This window comes from Natator depressus, chromosome 1 (assembly GCF_965152275.1).
Source record: "Natator depressus isolate rNatDep1 chromosome 1, rNatDep2.hap1, whole genome shotgun sequence".
In the NCBI taxonomy this organism is placed as follows: domain Eukaryota; kingdom Metazoa; phylum Chordata; order Testudines; family Cheloniidae; genus Natator; species Natator depressus.
The window spans coordinates 188,517,057-188,533,701 of record NC_134234.1 but is presented as its reverse complement, the minus strand read 5'-3'; positions in this window follow the sequence as shown (position 1 = coordinate 188,533,701).

Below are 16,645 nucleotides of genomic sequence, written 5' to 3'. Positions count from 1 at the left end.
TCGTAACTAAAGTTTGTTTGCGGCTTTATTATGTATGAATACCAATGGTGGCCTAGATTCTTTTACTTAGTTTGGTCTTTTTAGGTATAAATGGACTAGAACATGTTTTGAAACAACTTTCAAAAAAGCTAGCTTATACCTTGGTTATATTTTCTGTAACGATTCCAGAATGCTGAAGGATTTGGGAGCTCTCTGGCTGATAAGCCTTCTCTCTCATTCTTTTTTTGGCTTTGGACAGTGCTGTTGTCTTCTAAAAGCAAATGCACACACATTGTCTGGATTATTTGACAGTGCATCTGCTCTTTTCAGTTCCTGCAAATATTTATATAAATCTTAATGATTCCCTGTTCACTGTAAGATTCTACTTGTTTGCTAATCCTGATTACATGTCTCTCTCTTTTTATGTCTTTCAGTTCAGGGTATGAAAACATAAATAGGGAAGACAAACACTGAACATTTCAGATAGATTCTTCCATCTGTTTCATTTTGGCTAATGCCTGAGAGAAAAATCAGCTAACGTTTATGGGCTCTAACACCTTCAAGAAATACTTAAAAGGCCTAATCAAACCCTCTTTCTGTTACTTCTGTCTTGAGTTAGTCATCAGATGGGACAGAACTGTCCTGGCTGTGAAGCAGCTATCTTTTACTAAGCACTCATTGTTCACAGTATTCAAGCTTTGCTATAATGCAGCTGTCATCAGATTATTCTGAGTTTTTAGTTTTGGAAATTATAAAGTTCGAAGTCTGCTTGGACTATCTTCCTTTTGCTATTGCAGTATATCTCCTCCCTCCCCACCCCCCTGCTGCCCTTTTTACCATGTACAGTGCCAAAGTGCTTTGAACTGGAAACTATAGTGTGATGAAAAGCCGCTATACTACAGCTATAAGCTTCTCCACACTTAGTGTGCATTCTTACCCCCACAAGCACTTTTAACTAATTAAGCTTTATGAATGCTGTCTTTAAAACCTGAGATCTTATCTTTGTCATGCTGTGGGAGGGGGTGAGAAAGGTCCAGACCACATCACTTTATAAAATGCTCCTGAACTGTGTACTTTATGTTTAACAAGAGTAGGTCTTCAGTAGTGGATATCAGATGCTATTGAATTTCTGTTCCTGAAGCTTTATGAAATTATGTTCAAAAGAACTTGAATTAAATTGAAACAGATGTCAGTCTTTAATTACGGTGTAACAAGTCATGCAACTGCAGGCTTCTTATCAAACAGTGCACTCCAGCCTTTATATGATAACAGGTCATGCAATTTCTAAATAATCAAAACACAATGTTCTGCTTTATACATGCCACTTTAGGTTTCCAATTGGGTTTAATTCATGCAGGCTATAATGTGTAATTAGTGTCATGTTGTTGCCTTTGATGCCCTCTGAAGTCTAGAGAATATAAAGTTTATGCTCTGTTCTGAATCTGAAGTAGTAGCCAAAATCCATTTCCAGAAGGGACAAATATCCAATTCAATGAGACAGTATTATCCAGGTGGTGAGGCACTGGAGTGGAAGCTAGATTACCTGTGTTCTATTCCAGGTTCTGCTAAGGAATTGATATTTGTTCCTCAGCAAGCCACTCTTGTGCTTATTTTATACACAGGGAAACTGGGTATGACAGGAGTGGAGCGCAATGTAATACTATGAATAATGAGATGTAACAATTTTATGAATTGTGTATATGACCTGGCCAATGGGTGGAGGTTACTCTATACTAGAATTATAGGATTTCCCTGAGTGAATGCCTTGATCTAGCGAGAGGGGGCTCTGCAAGGAACAAACAGGGAAGCAACACAATGACTTCCCACATAAGAACATCTAGGTAGACACTTGAAAGAGAGTGGGGCCTTCAAAGATCTTGTATCTAGTCTCCAGCACACTGTAAGCCTTGTTTTGCCTGACTGGGGAGCTGACAGATCAAAAGCGCTATAGTTAGCATCCTGATTTCTGGGAAGATGGCAGTGGGAAGTGGGGGAATGGGCTGAGTTGTCAGGGTGTTGTCAGTAAGGTCTAACAGAGAGACAAGCTGACAGAGGCTCCACAGAGGGAGTCTAAAGGAATTGGGCCTTTCAAGATCCCAGGAATGGTATGCGTTGGGGAAAAGCTAAATGTACATGTTGTGCATGGTGTTTTTAAGGTATTTTGTCTCTGAAATGCTTTAATGTTAAATAATATGTTGCTTTAAGGAGGTTTTCATCACTGATTATCTTTCATTGCCCCAGAGGGAATAGCACTGTGGGGTCTGAGCTGAAATCCGACCTGCTGAGGTAACTGTGGTTATTGCCCCAGGACTGCAGCCAGCGCCCAGTCTGAGTGGGAGAATTGCATGATACTGCTCTAGGCCTGAGACTTGTGGATGGGATGTACACAAGACCATGAGAGTCTGTATGAATCTGATTTATGATGGCTAGCATTTACTCAAGTGTTTTATACAGGTATTTGTTTTACTAAACTTGGGAAATAATTTGTTACCATTTAACTTCCATTGTTTCTCTTCAAAAACTTTTGGGCAGATATTAAATTGTTTCTTGTGATCTCCGATGTCCTGACTGATGAATACATAGATTTGCAATGACCAGGAGAGCCGTTAGAGGACTAATTACCTTCTTTGTAATCGCACAACCATGACTTCTGTTCAGATGTTGCAATGATGTGATTTAGGCTCGGTCAAGATTAACCTTTGGAAGAAGCGTGGGACAGCAGTCACAAGTCATAGCGTGACTCTTTCTTTCATTTATGTTGTTGGTGTGTATGACCAACTTTGATTCAGAGAGCCAGAGTCCATGTAAACTGAATTCCACTGAAGTCAATAGAAGTATAACTGACACAAACTAAGAATCTGACCCACTGTGTCTTGGAGTTGTGTTCGAGGGAACTGTTGATTTTAAACACAACGTTTCCCTAGTGAAGACAAAACCCTGTAAGATGTGATAATTTGAATCTCATGTACCCATGCCTACCTTTGAACACTGGTGTCTTATTCCTTCCACTGTAAATAAGCAGTTTTTTCAGTGGGTTAATATATTTCCATCTGGAAGGTGTAGAATGGGGTGGCAAAGGACATCTCGCTGTTTGAGTGGCAGCTCTAGCAGCGTATGCTGCTCCTAGGTTGGCAAGTACCCTCATCTTCAGTGACTGTATGAGCTTTGAACTGGAATTTTATTAGGAGTCTTGTGTGACTTGGTATGTGTTCCCAGGTGATGGAGTCAGAAGAATGCATGAGAATCTTGATTTCATTTGAACAATCTAAGTAAATTTCTAGCTTTTTTTAACTGTGGAGAAAAGCTTGCAAGTGTGATCCAAGTGTGTACTCTGAAGTCTCGGAAACCAGAAGGCAAAGAAGGAATCCTGAATTTATTTAATATCTCATGATTTGGGGAGCGGGTCCTGATGCATATTTTTCAAATGTTTGGGGTGAGAAAACTGGTTCTGTTACACTATTTCTACGTGTAGGTAGCAGCATATCTTTCCTCCCTCCCCCCCCCCCCCCAATTAGTGACATAATTCTGATGGGCAATGCTCTAGCAGTATTTGAGTGGTTTTGCTTTTAAAAATCCTATGAATGAAAAATGGAACAGAAGCAGAGAAGGATAGTGCTGTACCTTTTATTGCTCTTCCTACAAATCAGAAAAATAGCATCGACAAATTTTGAGAAATCAAACTCTGAGTGAATTCATTCTAATACTCTGGTTGGTTCAAGTTGCTAGAGCATAGAAAGGAACAAAAAAGGATTCAAATCTGTTTAAAGAAACAAACCAAAGTATAAACATACTCCTACAATAAATATATCTTACAATATCCTGTAAACGTCTTTAGTGTTCCTGAAGTTAAAGTTCTTTCATTTCATCAGTTCTTTCACATTTTTCATGGTCCTGTAGCTGAAAAACATTCTTTTGTTAACATAACCTCAGTGCTAAAGTAAACTATGCACAAAGCCCCTCGTTTTACTGTAGCTCAGGCAACAAACCCAGAACACACTAGCACTGATTTACCATGGTTCTAATCAGCATTTTGCACATGGAAAACTCACCATGTGTCTCAGAACCCTTTGACACTCATCTCTTTCTAATACAACTGCCTGTTTCTCCCTCTGCTGGTTTCAGAATAAACGCCTTGTCAAAAAAAGAATTAGATTTTGACAGCTTTTTTCCTATGGTTAATTGAGGTGATAGATACACTTGACATTTATCTAACCGCAGAAAAGTAGATTAAGACCTATTTTTCTACATGCATTCTCTGTATTAGAGGAGGTCACTTTCCGGGGTCTTTTTAATATGCCTGTGCAATTAATAGTGGTGATAATTCCGCTTCATATCACAGCGTCTTTAAAGTTCTCTTTCAAACTGACAGATAAAACTCTCTCTTCTGTATATAGGGCTTGAATTTGACTAATCTTTTTCAAGTTCGCCCTCCAGGCCTTCCCCTTCTCACAGTCCTGAAAATTAATACTGGCTGAAAAATACAAAAGATAGTGTGTTAACTCACTCACTTCAAAGAAAATGGGAAAAAGTCATATTTCAGATTTATTTAATTATTCCCACTAAATTTTTGAGGGCATTCCCCTGAATTGTAACTCTTACAGTAATGCAATTAGAACATTCCATGTGCTAAATGTCCCTTCATATTGTGTAGTGGTTTCTGTTCCTTACAATGCAGAGTGGCTCTTTTGACTTTCTAAAGTTACAATATGAGTGCTACAGTTCAGATACACTCAGCTTATGTAATATAGTTATATAATTTCCTAAATACAATTAATGCATTTTTATAAGAGGAAATTATTCATTTGTACAGAAAACCTTTATAAGCAGAACTGTTAAAAGATCAAAGCCAACAAACTGCCCTTTCAAGCCCTCAGAGAACGCAAAAGTTCTCTAGGTCTCAAAATTACGCAAATAAATCTTCGGGTTAAGCAGACCAGAACCTGCTATGTGGCTGATATTAATATTTTAAACTCCACTTTAATATACAGTCTTATAGTTTCTTTCTATAGAACTGTTTTTTTTTAATGAAAAAATGAAATTTAATTCTAAGACGGGTGTTGTATACTTTCCAGTTTTCAAGTTCTGACTTCAATAACGTTCTCCACTTTTGAATTCTATTTTACTCTTGTTGGTGTCTTTCATTTTGGACCGGTGAAAGAGCCTGTACATTTTAGGATGTTGAAGTGTGCTTCCCCTAGGATATCCTGTCTTCAGAGAGTGTAGACAAATTGTGTGGTTCTTTAGTTCACTGTGTAACAATCAATGTCAAAGCATGCAGTGTCCAAAGAGCTCGGATTTTTGGGTATTGTTTTTTTGAAAGGATCACTCAGTGCAACAAAAATAAATCTATTAAGATTGCAGGTTGGGAACTTGCTATTTGATTTAGCTGTGTCACAAGAGTGTTTGTAAGGGCAGTGTGGAGCATGGCTGTCCCATAACGCTGTGGTAACCTAGTTGTGGGTAACCTATCGTGACCACTTTACTACAGAGGGTATGACTTTTATAAATGCAGTTCAAATTTGTTCTAGTTTCCAAGCACCCATTTGTTTATATTGAAAACTTGTTTTTGGTAAATGAGAAATTTTGGCAGCCGTTTCCAAACATTTTCAATTTGGGGGCGGAAAAAAACTGCTCTGTGTGGACTGGTTTCTGCCTGTTTGGAGTGGGAGGCAAATACCTCCTCAGCACTCTCCTGTACCCACTTCTATAGATGCTGTGTGAGGAGAGGAGATGGCCAAGGGTTGGAACGCACATTTAACCACCCCATTCCCCGGCTCTATACAGAAGTTCTTCAGACTGTAATATTGCCGGAGGCTCTAATTTTACATTTAAAAACGGGTCGAGACTTTAATGTTGCTAAGTCTTAGACTCTAAGGACAAGTATCTGACTTTCACAATGCAGATTGTAACACCTATATTGGATGACTGATATCACTCAAAGTACTGTAATGTTTTCCCACATGAAACATGTTTCAATAGTTGTCATGCTGTATGTGACCAGAGTCACAATAAGAGAGCAACAAGCATTGGAGAGACAAAGATTTCAGCATCAATACATTGTCACCCAAACTTTTTTCTTTTATCTTTCATTTTTTAACTACTGTTAGCTTAATTTTGCCTGTCGTGTGGAGTTTATAATCCTTCTTCGTTAAGGCCTGGAGGCAAGGAAGCACTTTAGGTGTATGCTTAGATTCATTCCTATTCAGGATGGCACTGAAGCACATGTGTAAGTTCCTCTGATTTGAAAACTACTTAAGCACATGCTTAATTCTGAACATGTGCTTACTGCTTTTTTGAACTGAGGCCTTCAATTATGTCTTGCATTGAGACCTGATCCTGCCAACCATTAGCATTGAGTATAGGGCCTGCTATTATGAGTAGTCCCATTAAAGTCAAACTCTTATTGGTTCCATGTCTCAGGTCCAAAGTGGTTTTTTTAACATGAAATGGGATGATAGTTAAGCTTATGCTCAAATAAATTTGTTAGTCTCCAAGGTGCCACAAGTACTCCTTTTCTGTCCGCAATAGACACTGTACTGTTTAGTAAGTGCTGGCAGGATTGGCCTAAGAGGTGGTGTCTTCACTAGAACTGCTGCAGCTCTTCACTAGACACACATTACAGCAACAGGAGGGGTTCCCATGTTGCTGTAAGCAATCCACCTTCCTCACAGGTGGTAGGGAGGTCAACGGAAGAATTCTAGCTGGCGCTCTCTACACTGGGGCTTAGGTTGGCTTAACTGTGTTGCTCGGGGGTGGATTTTTCACATCCCTGAGCAGCATAGCTGGGTTGATCTATCTTATTCCAGAACAAACTCCGCTTAACTCACTTTGAAGAGGACAAGGCCTTCATGACCCATAATAAGAGCTTCCACACATGGCATTATTCAAGAACAGCTATTGTGCTTCAAATTCATATACAACCTTAATTAGTATTAACTTTCAAGTGGAATCAAGTCTTAACTTGAATTCATCCTGTCTTGCTAGCAAACTATCATCCCATTTCATACTCTCAAAAGAGCATCTGACCTGAGAGATGAAACTAACAAGAGTTTGCCACTTAGCTGCTGGTCCCTGTTTCCATGGAAATGGAACTTCAAATCAGGGATAATATATGAAGATGTTAAAATATAGATGTCATCTTTTAAAAAACAAACAAACAAAAAAAAACCAACAGAAAAAACCTCTCATCTTTTTTATGGAGAAAGGGGACTGGATCAGCAATTCTGTTCAGCAGTTGATGGACTGCTGGCAGTCAGTGGCTGAGACTGAGAGCTCTCATGGTGAGATTTCAGTTGTTGGCTGCCTGCTAAAACCCCGAAAGTGATGGCTTCATTATAATAATAAAGGAAACCCATATTAAACAATGATTTGCAAGAACAAAATAAGTTGTTTTAATACCATTCATTAACATATGCTGACGTATTTTGTAATAAATGCATTTACCCGCTTGTAATTTAGTTACAACACACATCCACACTTCTGAAGGCATTTGGGCATACATTTTATGTACTTTGGTGCATCTGACCCATGAAGGGTAGTGGTTCTCAACCAGTGGACCGGGGCCCCCTGGGGAGCCACGAACAGGTTTCAGGGGTCTGCCAAGCAGGGCCAGTGTTACTCACTGGGGCCAGGGCAAAAAGCCGAAGCCCCACCATGTGGGGCTGAAGCCCAGGGTCCTGAACCCTGCCACCTGGGGCTGAAGTTGAAGCCTGAGCAACTTAGCTTTGCAGGGCCCACTGTGGTGTGGGGCCCTGGGCAATAGCCTTGCTTGCTACCCCCTCACACCAGCTCTGGTTTTTATATGCAGAAAGCAGTTGTGGCACAGCTGGGCTATGGAGTTCTTATAACCTGCTGGGGAGAAGGGAGGGCTCAGAAAGAAAAAGGTTGAGAACCCCTGATATAGGGTATATGATGGGAAAAGCAGGAGTGGCAGCAAGGGGAGAAAAGGAGTGTGAATTTCCATTCTAGAAGAACTACTAGAGTTTCTACCTAACTTGTATTTTGGAGACTTCCACGCACACCTAACATACTAAGCAACTCTAAGCAAGGGCAGAATCAGCAGTTGTACAAAGCGGTGGTGTCATCTAGGTCTCTTCACTACTCCCAGAAACCAGTTACTACATGGGTAAGGAATGTCCTTTACCAAATTCAGCCAGGATGATCATGATAGTACCAGCAGGGAGGGATAGCTCAGTGGTTTGAGCATTGGCCTGCTAAACCCAGGGTTGTGAGTTCAATCCTGGAGGGGGCCATTTAGGGATCTGGGGCGAAAATTGGGGATTGGTCTTGCTTTGAGCAGGGGGTTGGACTAGATGACCTCCTGAGGTCCTTTCCAACCCTGATATTCTATGAGACAGTGCTGGTTCTCAGATCTAATGACTGTCTCAATTAAATCTCCAATTAAGTTGTCTTTTCAACCATATATGAAATCCCCAAAACAAGAACAGATTTTCAATCCAGATCTACCTTCCTTGCACCTCATGACATGGATGCTGGCTGGTTAACATCTGAGGTACAAAACACCTTTACCCACAGTATAGAAGACTCTACTCTTACTCAGCCAAGTGGAGAAGATTCGCTATCTGGGCTCAAGATCATCCATAGTCTCCATTTAACATCTAGGTATCTGACACCATTTAGTAGTCTTTCTTAAAAGAACTTTGGACTAGCCGTGAACTCCTTGAGAGTAGCCATCTTACTTTCCACCCTCCAATTTAGGGGTATTCCACATTTTCACATCCTAAGACACACAGGCCCTTCATGTACTTATATCTCCTAGTCAGAGAGCCTCCCCCTCCGTGGGATCTCAACATTTTACCAAAAGATTTAATGGGTCCATGCTTTGAACTTCATGTTGTCTGTTCCATCCATCAAAAACAGCCTTTTTGGTAGCAATAACATCTGCCAGAAGGTTAGGGGAGATAGAAGATCTTGTGGCAGAAACTCCACATATGGTTTTTCAAAAAGACAGAGTAACCCTGAGACCTCACCCGAAGTTCTTTGCAAAGGTAGTCCATGTCAACCAAGTAATATGTCTACCTGTTTTCTTTATGAAACCACGTTCTAGCAAAGGGGAGGCTAAACTTCACACCTTAGATGTTCTTAGGGTATTCTCCTTCTATCTCAACAGGACTAAGCAATTAGGGCATCTCCCAGATTATTTGTATTTTACAGGAATATGGCCATACCTTTCATCCTGTCAATGCAAATACTTTCTAACTGGATTTCTACATGAATTATGTTGTGCTATGAAATAGCCAACTTAGACTTGCCATTGAGAGAGGCCACTCCATGAGATCTCAAGAAGCTTCTTTAAGAAACGTTCCAAATACTAGAGATGTAAGGCAGCTATTGGGGATCAGTGCATATGTTTACTGAGCACTTCTCCATAGCAGAAACATCAAGATTTGAGGCTCATTTTGGTAGGGCTGTCCTACAATCATCATTTAGGTAGACTTCTTGCATCCACCTCTGGTGATTGTGAGTAATCAACAGTGGGATATATATGGATAAGCACTCAAAAAACAGTTACTTACAATGACTGTAGTCATCCATGATAATCATCAATGCTCTTGTATTTACACTCCATGCATCTGATGAAGTGGGTTCTAACGCATGAAATCTTATGCCCAAATAAATTTGTTAGTCTCTAAGGTGCCACAAGGACTTATTTTTGTAGTCGTCAACATATTCCACAACCCACCCTCCTTCCTTGCTACTGTGGAGTCCCATAACACCTGAGTTCGGTGTTGGTTAATGAATTTATAATGGTTGGGATTGCTCGACCTTTGAAGCACAAGGGCACTCGGCATAGGAGTGGCCCCAGAGGGCACTGCTCTCCAAAGAAATCCAAACTTGAGTGCATATGGTGCATGTGCACCAACAGTGGAATATATGTGGGCAACACATCTCAAAGAACTATTCTTATTGTATGGTAAGAAACACTTTTTCCTCCTGTGTGTGTGTGTGTGTGTTGGACAGATGTCCATCCCATCATGAGTCATTAAATAATGAGTGAAATATTAAAAAAAACCTGGTCCAGTTCTATTGCATCACCAAAGGGATGGAAAGAAGCTGGATCTGGCCATCTGAAAATTCCCTTGCTGTTACAGGAGCTCTCCGGTGCTGCATAACTGGTCACAGTTAGACAAGTGGGGTGTGGCCAGAGCCTGTTGCATGCTGGCTATGCTCCTCTATCATATGGTCCCTTGGAGATCATTGCCAACTGGCCTAAATTAGTCCAGATTGATTCTGTAGGATTAACCAAATGAAGCCAGCCTCTACTATGACTTTCTGAACATAAAGTATACTATTTAGGAGATGAATTTAGCAGCCTTAAGGCTGCTGTGTACACTGTGTACATGACCCTGAAGCTCCTTGAAATGAAATTGAAGGGGATCAGAGGGAAACTCTGTATAGAGAGTTTGGGAAGGAGCTGAGAGGGATCAGAAGTATAATGGTTCTTCTGGTATTCAGCAGCAAAGAATGGCTGCAAGAGAGCTGGAGCCTTCGTATGAGCTTAAAGGTTGTTATTTCTGAAGAGGTGGATTTGGCAAATGAAGAGATTTCAGAAATAAGAGATGCTCTGATGAAAGAGCTAGGAGAGAAGGAAAATAGGAAGCTAAGGCTTGTAGGCATTTTAGTTGCCCACAATTGAGTATAATTTGTCAAAAGTAATAGTAGTAGGATTTGTGGCCAAACCGAGATGAAAGATTGAAACCCTTAATGTTGAGCGCTCATAAAGGTCCTATCTTGCTCCTATATAAGTCCATCTGTCACAATTACAGGGAAAATTTACACCATCGACTCTCTCTCTCATCCCTCTCGAGGGCACCCCTCAGGTGATGGGCCTGGCTTCCTTCACTTCATTCTAGGTGGAACTGTGTAAGCCACTGTGTAAGCTGAATCTCTGGGTTGCAGCCCCCTTACTTTCCAACCTAAAGCAGCGAGGTTGTTGAAGAAACTGAGTTACTTGAAAACAAAGTATTGTTTGTTCGATCGCCCATCAGTACATACCACAGAGGACAAAGAGTAGAGGTCTATGTACATGTTTCTCTTTACCTAACCCTTAATCTCTCCCTGCAAACATGTACGTTTCCATTTAGCCAATCACTTCGATCTCTGGGTTGTGAGAAGCAGACTGCCCTTGCCTGCAGTGTGTCCTGGCCAGCCCGTGAGCTCTCTGAGCAGCCCCTCCACCCGCTCTTCCTTAGACTAGCATCTTTAATGTTTAGGTTACCCTTTGATCCAAGGGTTAACCTTAGGGTATGTCTACATAGAGGTGTTAGTTCCAGCTCAGGTAAACATACCAACACTTGCTCTGATTGAGCTAGTGTACTAAAAATAGCAGCACAGCTACTGTAGCACTAACAGCCGGAGAGGCTAGCCACCCAAATAGGTACCTTGGGTTTCAGAAGGGATCGTACTCAGGCCGGCTAGTTCGTCCCACCACTTGTGCCACTGCAGCTACACGGCTAATTTTAGCTTGTTAGTTTGATCAGAGCTAGTGAGGGTATGTCAATCCAAACTGGAAATTACATTGGCCAGCTCCATTGTAGACATACTCCTCTGTCATTGTCTTGACTTTGTTGCTTGGTTTGTTTAACAACCCCTTTGACTTAACTTTATGCCTTCAAGCAGGAAAATACCACACAGGTAACCTGAGGGGCATATGATACTCCCCCTGCAACCCTCCCCCCCCCCCCCCAAAAAAAAAAGACACCCAACTTCCTTATCTCTATGCCATCTACGGCAATACTTCCATTAATTTAGTTATTTCCTTGGTCTAATTTGAATCAGGAGGCATTAGTTTTTAAAGTTACTGGAGCATCATCATGCAGTTAAAAAATAAAATAAAATGAGGTCTGACTGTTGCGGTGGGAGACAGCCATCTCTTTATTTTTAATCTCTGTTCTCAGGGCCTTTAATTCCAAAAGAAGTTAGAATAAAATGACCTTTAACTTCCTGCCTCAGTTTTCCCATTTGTAAAATTAAAGCTACCTCTCATAGGTGGTGTGAGAATTAATATTTGTAAAGGGACTTCAAGACAGTTATACACACAGCCAACTTTGAGGGAGATTTTAATATCCCAGTCTAGTAATAACAGTAATACCTTGCTCTTCTGAGGATGACAGAGTGCTCCACAAACACTACGCCTCTGCCAGGCAGATATATAATATTATCCCACTTTCACACATGGGTAAATTGAGGCACAGAGCACTGAAGTGACTTGGTCGAGGACACATGGTAAGTCTGTAGCAAAGCCTCGAATCACGGCTTCCAGGCCCAGATTAACCAATGTTTGCTTGGTGCACTAGCCCAGGGAGGGGGTTGGAGTGTTTAGCCAGCGTGGTACCAGTGAGTGGACAGGAAGGGCCTGGGGGGATAATGGAGGATGTTGGGGGTGGGGCTGCAGGGGGTGGGATGTGTATCAGGGCTCCCGAGATATGTGAGGGAGCTGTCAGGATAAGTGGGACTAATGGAGGGTTGGGAGGGGCATTTGGTGGGCTGTGTGGCATGGGCTGGGGGCATTCTGGTGTCTAGTTAACTGACGGCCGAGGCCACCCAAATTCTTATCAAAATGTAACATCTGTGTATTTAGGAAAGGGTAAATGTTAGTAGCACGCTTTCTTCTGGAAGCGTGGTTGATAAATTTCCTACATTGGCTAAACACTCTGCAATACTTGGGACTGCAGTGCCATCTTTCTTGTTTATTAAGGCATGCTGACAGATAAAGTAATGAAAGGCATAAAATCTTTATTGAAAAGCTCCATAATTTGATCACAAATAGCAGAATGTCTTTGAATACCTTAGAAAGACAAGGTAACAGTGACTGATTTGAGAGCCTGAAGTGTGTGACTGACAGTTATTTTAGGGAGTTAGTTTACTGCATCACAGCTTGTGCTCTGATATCACTGATATGCTCAATTTAGATTTTATTAGGATGATCATGTGAAGTGTATCAGGGTGGTGGTGATAATAAATGATAAATTAAGCAGATATAGCAAAGACAGCCATGCTTTAAAATTATTTTTGTAAAATTACTACCATTGATCAATAACCAAAAATAGATGGGTAGGTTTTTTGTTTGTTTGCTTTTTTTAAGGCCTGGAGGGACTACCAGGGTCATCTAGTCTGACCTCCTGCATAACTCAGGCTATAAAACTTTACCCAGAAATTCTTACATCAGGGCCAATAACTTGTGATTGAAATAGATTGTGCCTTTTAGAAATTATAATCCCTGTCCCACGTTGGTGGCTGTTGGCAGGGTGAATAATCAATGTGAGCTAATATTTTGTAGAATAGCTTTTGCTTTGCATATCTTGCAAGTTTCTTATTGGAAGTGTGATGATTTGGAGAATAGATACAATTCATTAGTTTGGTGGGAGATTATGAACTCTGTGTGTATCTTTATCGGACTGCAAACTCCATTTTGAAAGCACAGTCCTTTTTGCCGCCTTTTTCCTTTCACCTCTGCACTGGACTGACATTCCCGGGAGTAGTGGCACATAGCTAACAATAGTTTTTTAAATTGAAGTGGTTCACTGTTCAAATATGAACATCCTAGATAATAAATGGTGGTTCTTGCAGAAGAACTGGTTTGTAGTGGAGAGACCACCAGGTGATGAAATCACCTGGTTAGAGGTCTGGGATCACCTGAGGAGGCTGATCAGGGAGTAGAAAGTTATAAAAGGTCAGGAGCTGATCTATTTGGGGTCTTTGGCTGTTTTCACCAGCTCAGACCAAGGAAAGCCACTGCAGGAGCCTGATGAGGTAGGAGTCTGGGGAGACCCTCACTACCTTAACACAGAGGTGGCTCTCCAAGGAGAGGGCAAGCTAGAGTGAGGGGCACTGTGTTCAGGGTGTGTGTGTGTGTTTTCTAAACCATCTGTTCTCTCTCATGCTATTGAGTAAAGAGGAAAGATGTTTTAGAATCCTGTGCAAAGACTGTGTGTGTTATATCCATCATGTACCCTTAAAGAATTATCTGTGGACCTAGAGCACCCATGTGGCTGGAGTTCTGGGATGGGGAGGTCAGAACTTGTGGTCCAACTCCCCAGTCACTGGAACCAAGGTCTCCACTTTCAGGAGATGGTGCCAGAAAGAAGATCTGACCCTCTAAGAGCATGCCTAGGACCCTAGCTAGGGTAGTACCTGGAGTCCATTCAGACTTTGGAGGCTTAAAGAGCATTGGGATTCAGTGCTTGGATTCCCTCACAGCAGTCTGGTGAGACTCCAAGAGGGGGCATGTAAGTAGATATGTGACAGCAAACAAGTGCAGATAGATGCCACACAGAACTGTGTACTTGCTGTCTTGCTTTCTAATGTGGATCAACAGCCAAGAGTATCTTCCTTGTGAGTATGCTGCAGCCTCTGTAGTTCAGGAACCCAGAGCGAGACCAGGGATATAAAGTCTTTCAACCAGAGCTCTCTTTATTAGATACTTAACAAGATGGCTCCTATGGTCTCTGAGCAGTCAGACCCAGTGTGTGTCTGCATCATGTGTGAGACCCCCCCCTTAAAATTACATATGATAAATTTTGAAGAGACAATACCACAATATGCTCCACTTGCCCAGGGTCAGCTCACCGTTTCCGTGGTGAATGCCAGTGGGGCTCATGCTGCATTGTCCTGCTCATGACTTGCAGAACGACAGCATGTCTCAGGCACTGAGTCCCGTCTCCTAACTGGCAGTTCCTAAAGGACCAGGACCTTTATGTGCTCTGGGTGTTCATCCAGAAAAGCAAGACATGGTTTATTTCACTTAGATGGAGTTGCCTGTGCTGGTCAGTTCTGTCCACCACAACTTCCTGGAAACCTCCAGACTTCTCCCAAAGCTTTCATCACATAGAGCAGTGTTTCCCAAACTATGTTCCGTGGGACATTGGTGTTCTGCACGATGTGAATAGGTGTTCCATGAAAGAATCTAGAATTTAATTTTGACTCTTGCACTTGATTTTTGTACTACTTTATACACACTTTCCAGTTAGAAATTGTTAGTTCAAGTTATTTTAAATTTGTATTTTTGCTTTTGTTTTATAAAATAAAATATATTTGAGCATAAATAACACAATTTTTTATTGGAAAACCAAATGACTACAAAATATTATAAGTGTTCCGTAATAGGCTAAAAAGTGTTCCGTGGCCAAAAAAAGTTTGGGAAACGCTGACAGAGGCTGCCTCCATAGTCTCTTGTCATGAGCTGCCTCCACTTCATGGGGCCTGCTCACAAAAAAAAAAAGAGGCCTAGCACTCCTGCATCACCTGGGTCACAGTTCTGAACACCTCTGTGGAAAAATTAGCCATCCCCTCTGGACTGGGTCTAGTAAGCCAGCTGTCCCAGAAACCATCATTAGATGCAAATGCCAACATCCCAAGAACAGTAGAATGCTTTGAGCACTAGCTGGCAGTTATTAAAAATCTAGGTTCTGGTCATGAAGTTGCTGCACAAAATGTTGGTTTTCTGGGAGCAGAGAAGAGAGATGGGATTTCTTTTGTCCTAGCCAGCCAGCTGCTACTCTAGTCTGAATTTTTTTTAAGCAAAACTGTTTATTTCAGAAATTGATATTGTCATTTTAATAACCCGAGCCTTTCGCAACTTAATTTCCTGTGCCCGATTATGAATTCTTACTTCGAAAACAAGTTACTCAAGCTAGTCACGTCCACTGGGCTACTTTGAGGGGAATGCAGGCCTCTATGTTCCAGGATCCTTGGGTGTTTTATGCTTCCTGAGTGAAGTACAGCCATTGCCCCAATCTTGGGTCTCTAGGCACACTCTGAGTGCAAATCTGCAGTCTAACCCTCCCTCCCTGGGAGCTGGAATCTGCTGCCCAACTCCCTAGCCCACTGGTTCCCAAACTTGTTGTGCCGCTCGTGCGGGGAAAGCCCCTGCCAGGCCGGGCCGGTTTGTTTACCTGCCGCGTCCGCAGGTTCGGCCGATTGCGGCTCCCACTGGCCGCGGTTCGCTGCTACAGGCCAATGGGAGCAGCTGGAAGCGGCGCGGGCCGAGGGACGTACTGGCTGCTGCTTCCAGCAGCTCCCATTGGCCTGGAGTGTCGAACCATGGCCGCTGGGAGCCGCGATCGGCCGAACCTGCGGACGCGGCAGGTAAACAAACCAGCCCGGCCCACCAGGGGCTTTCCCCGCACAAGCAGTGCAACAAGTTTTGGGAACCACTGCCCTCGCCCTTGGGCACAATGGTGACCCTTCGGACTCCCCTGCACTTAAATACACCATCTTCCAGCACCCCTCTCTGAAGGTGTGAAGCTTCTGGTTTACAGCTCAACTCTTTAGAGACATGCAGTAGTTGGAAACATTTAATACATAGAGACACACTTTGCCCTTACTTTCTTTTTTTCCATACATGGTGGTATTAAGACTGACCATTCATCTCCCAAATATTTCTTCATTCCATTTAATTGAGACTGTCTCTTAATATCTGTGTGACCCAGGCAAAAAAACCAAAATGGAAAACCTCCCACTTAGACTTTCTTATACTCCTGGAATTTCAGGGACACTACTAAATTTACCCAGGTTATAACTACTTCCTTCCTCAAATTGGAGAATCTTTCTTTCTCTGTGTTGGCTGATCAAGGTTTTGAGCTCCGCATAGTGCTGACCAACAATTTTCCAGGCCTTTTTTTAACAGAAAATTGGAGTTTTGACC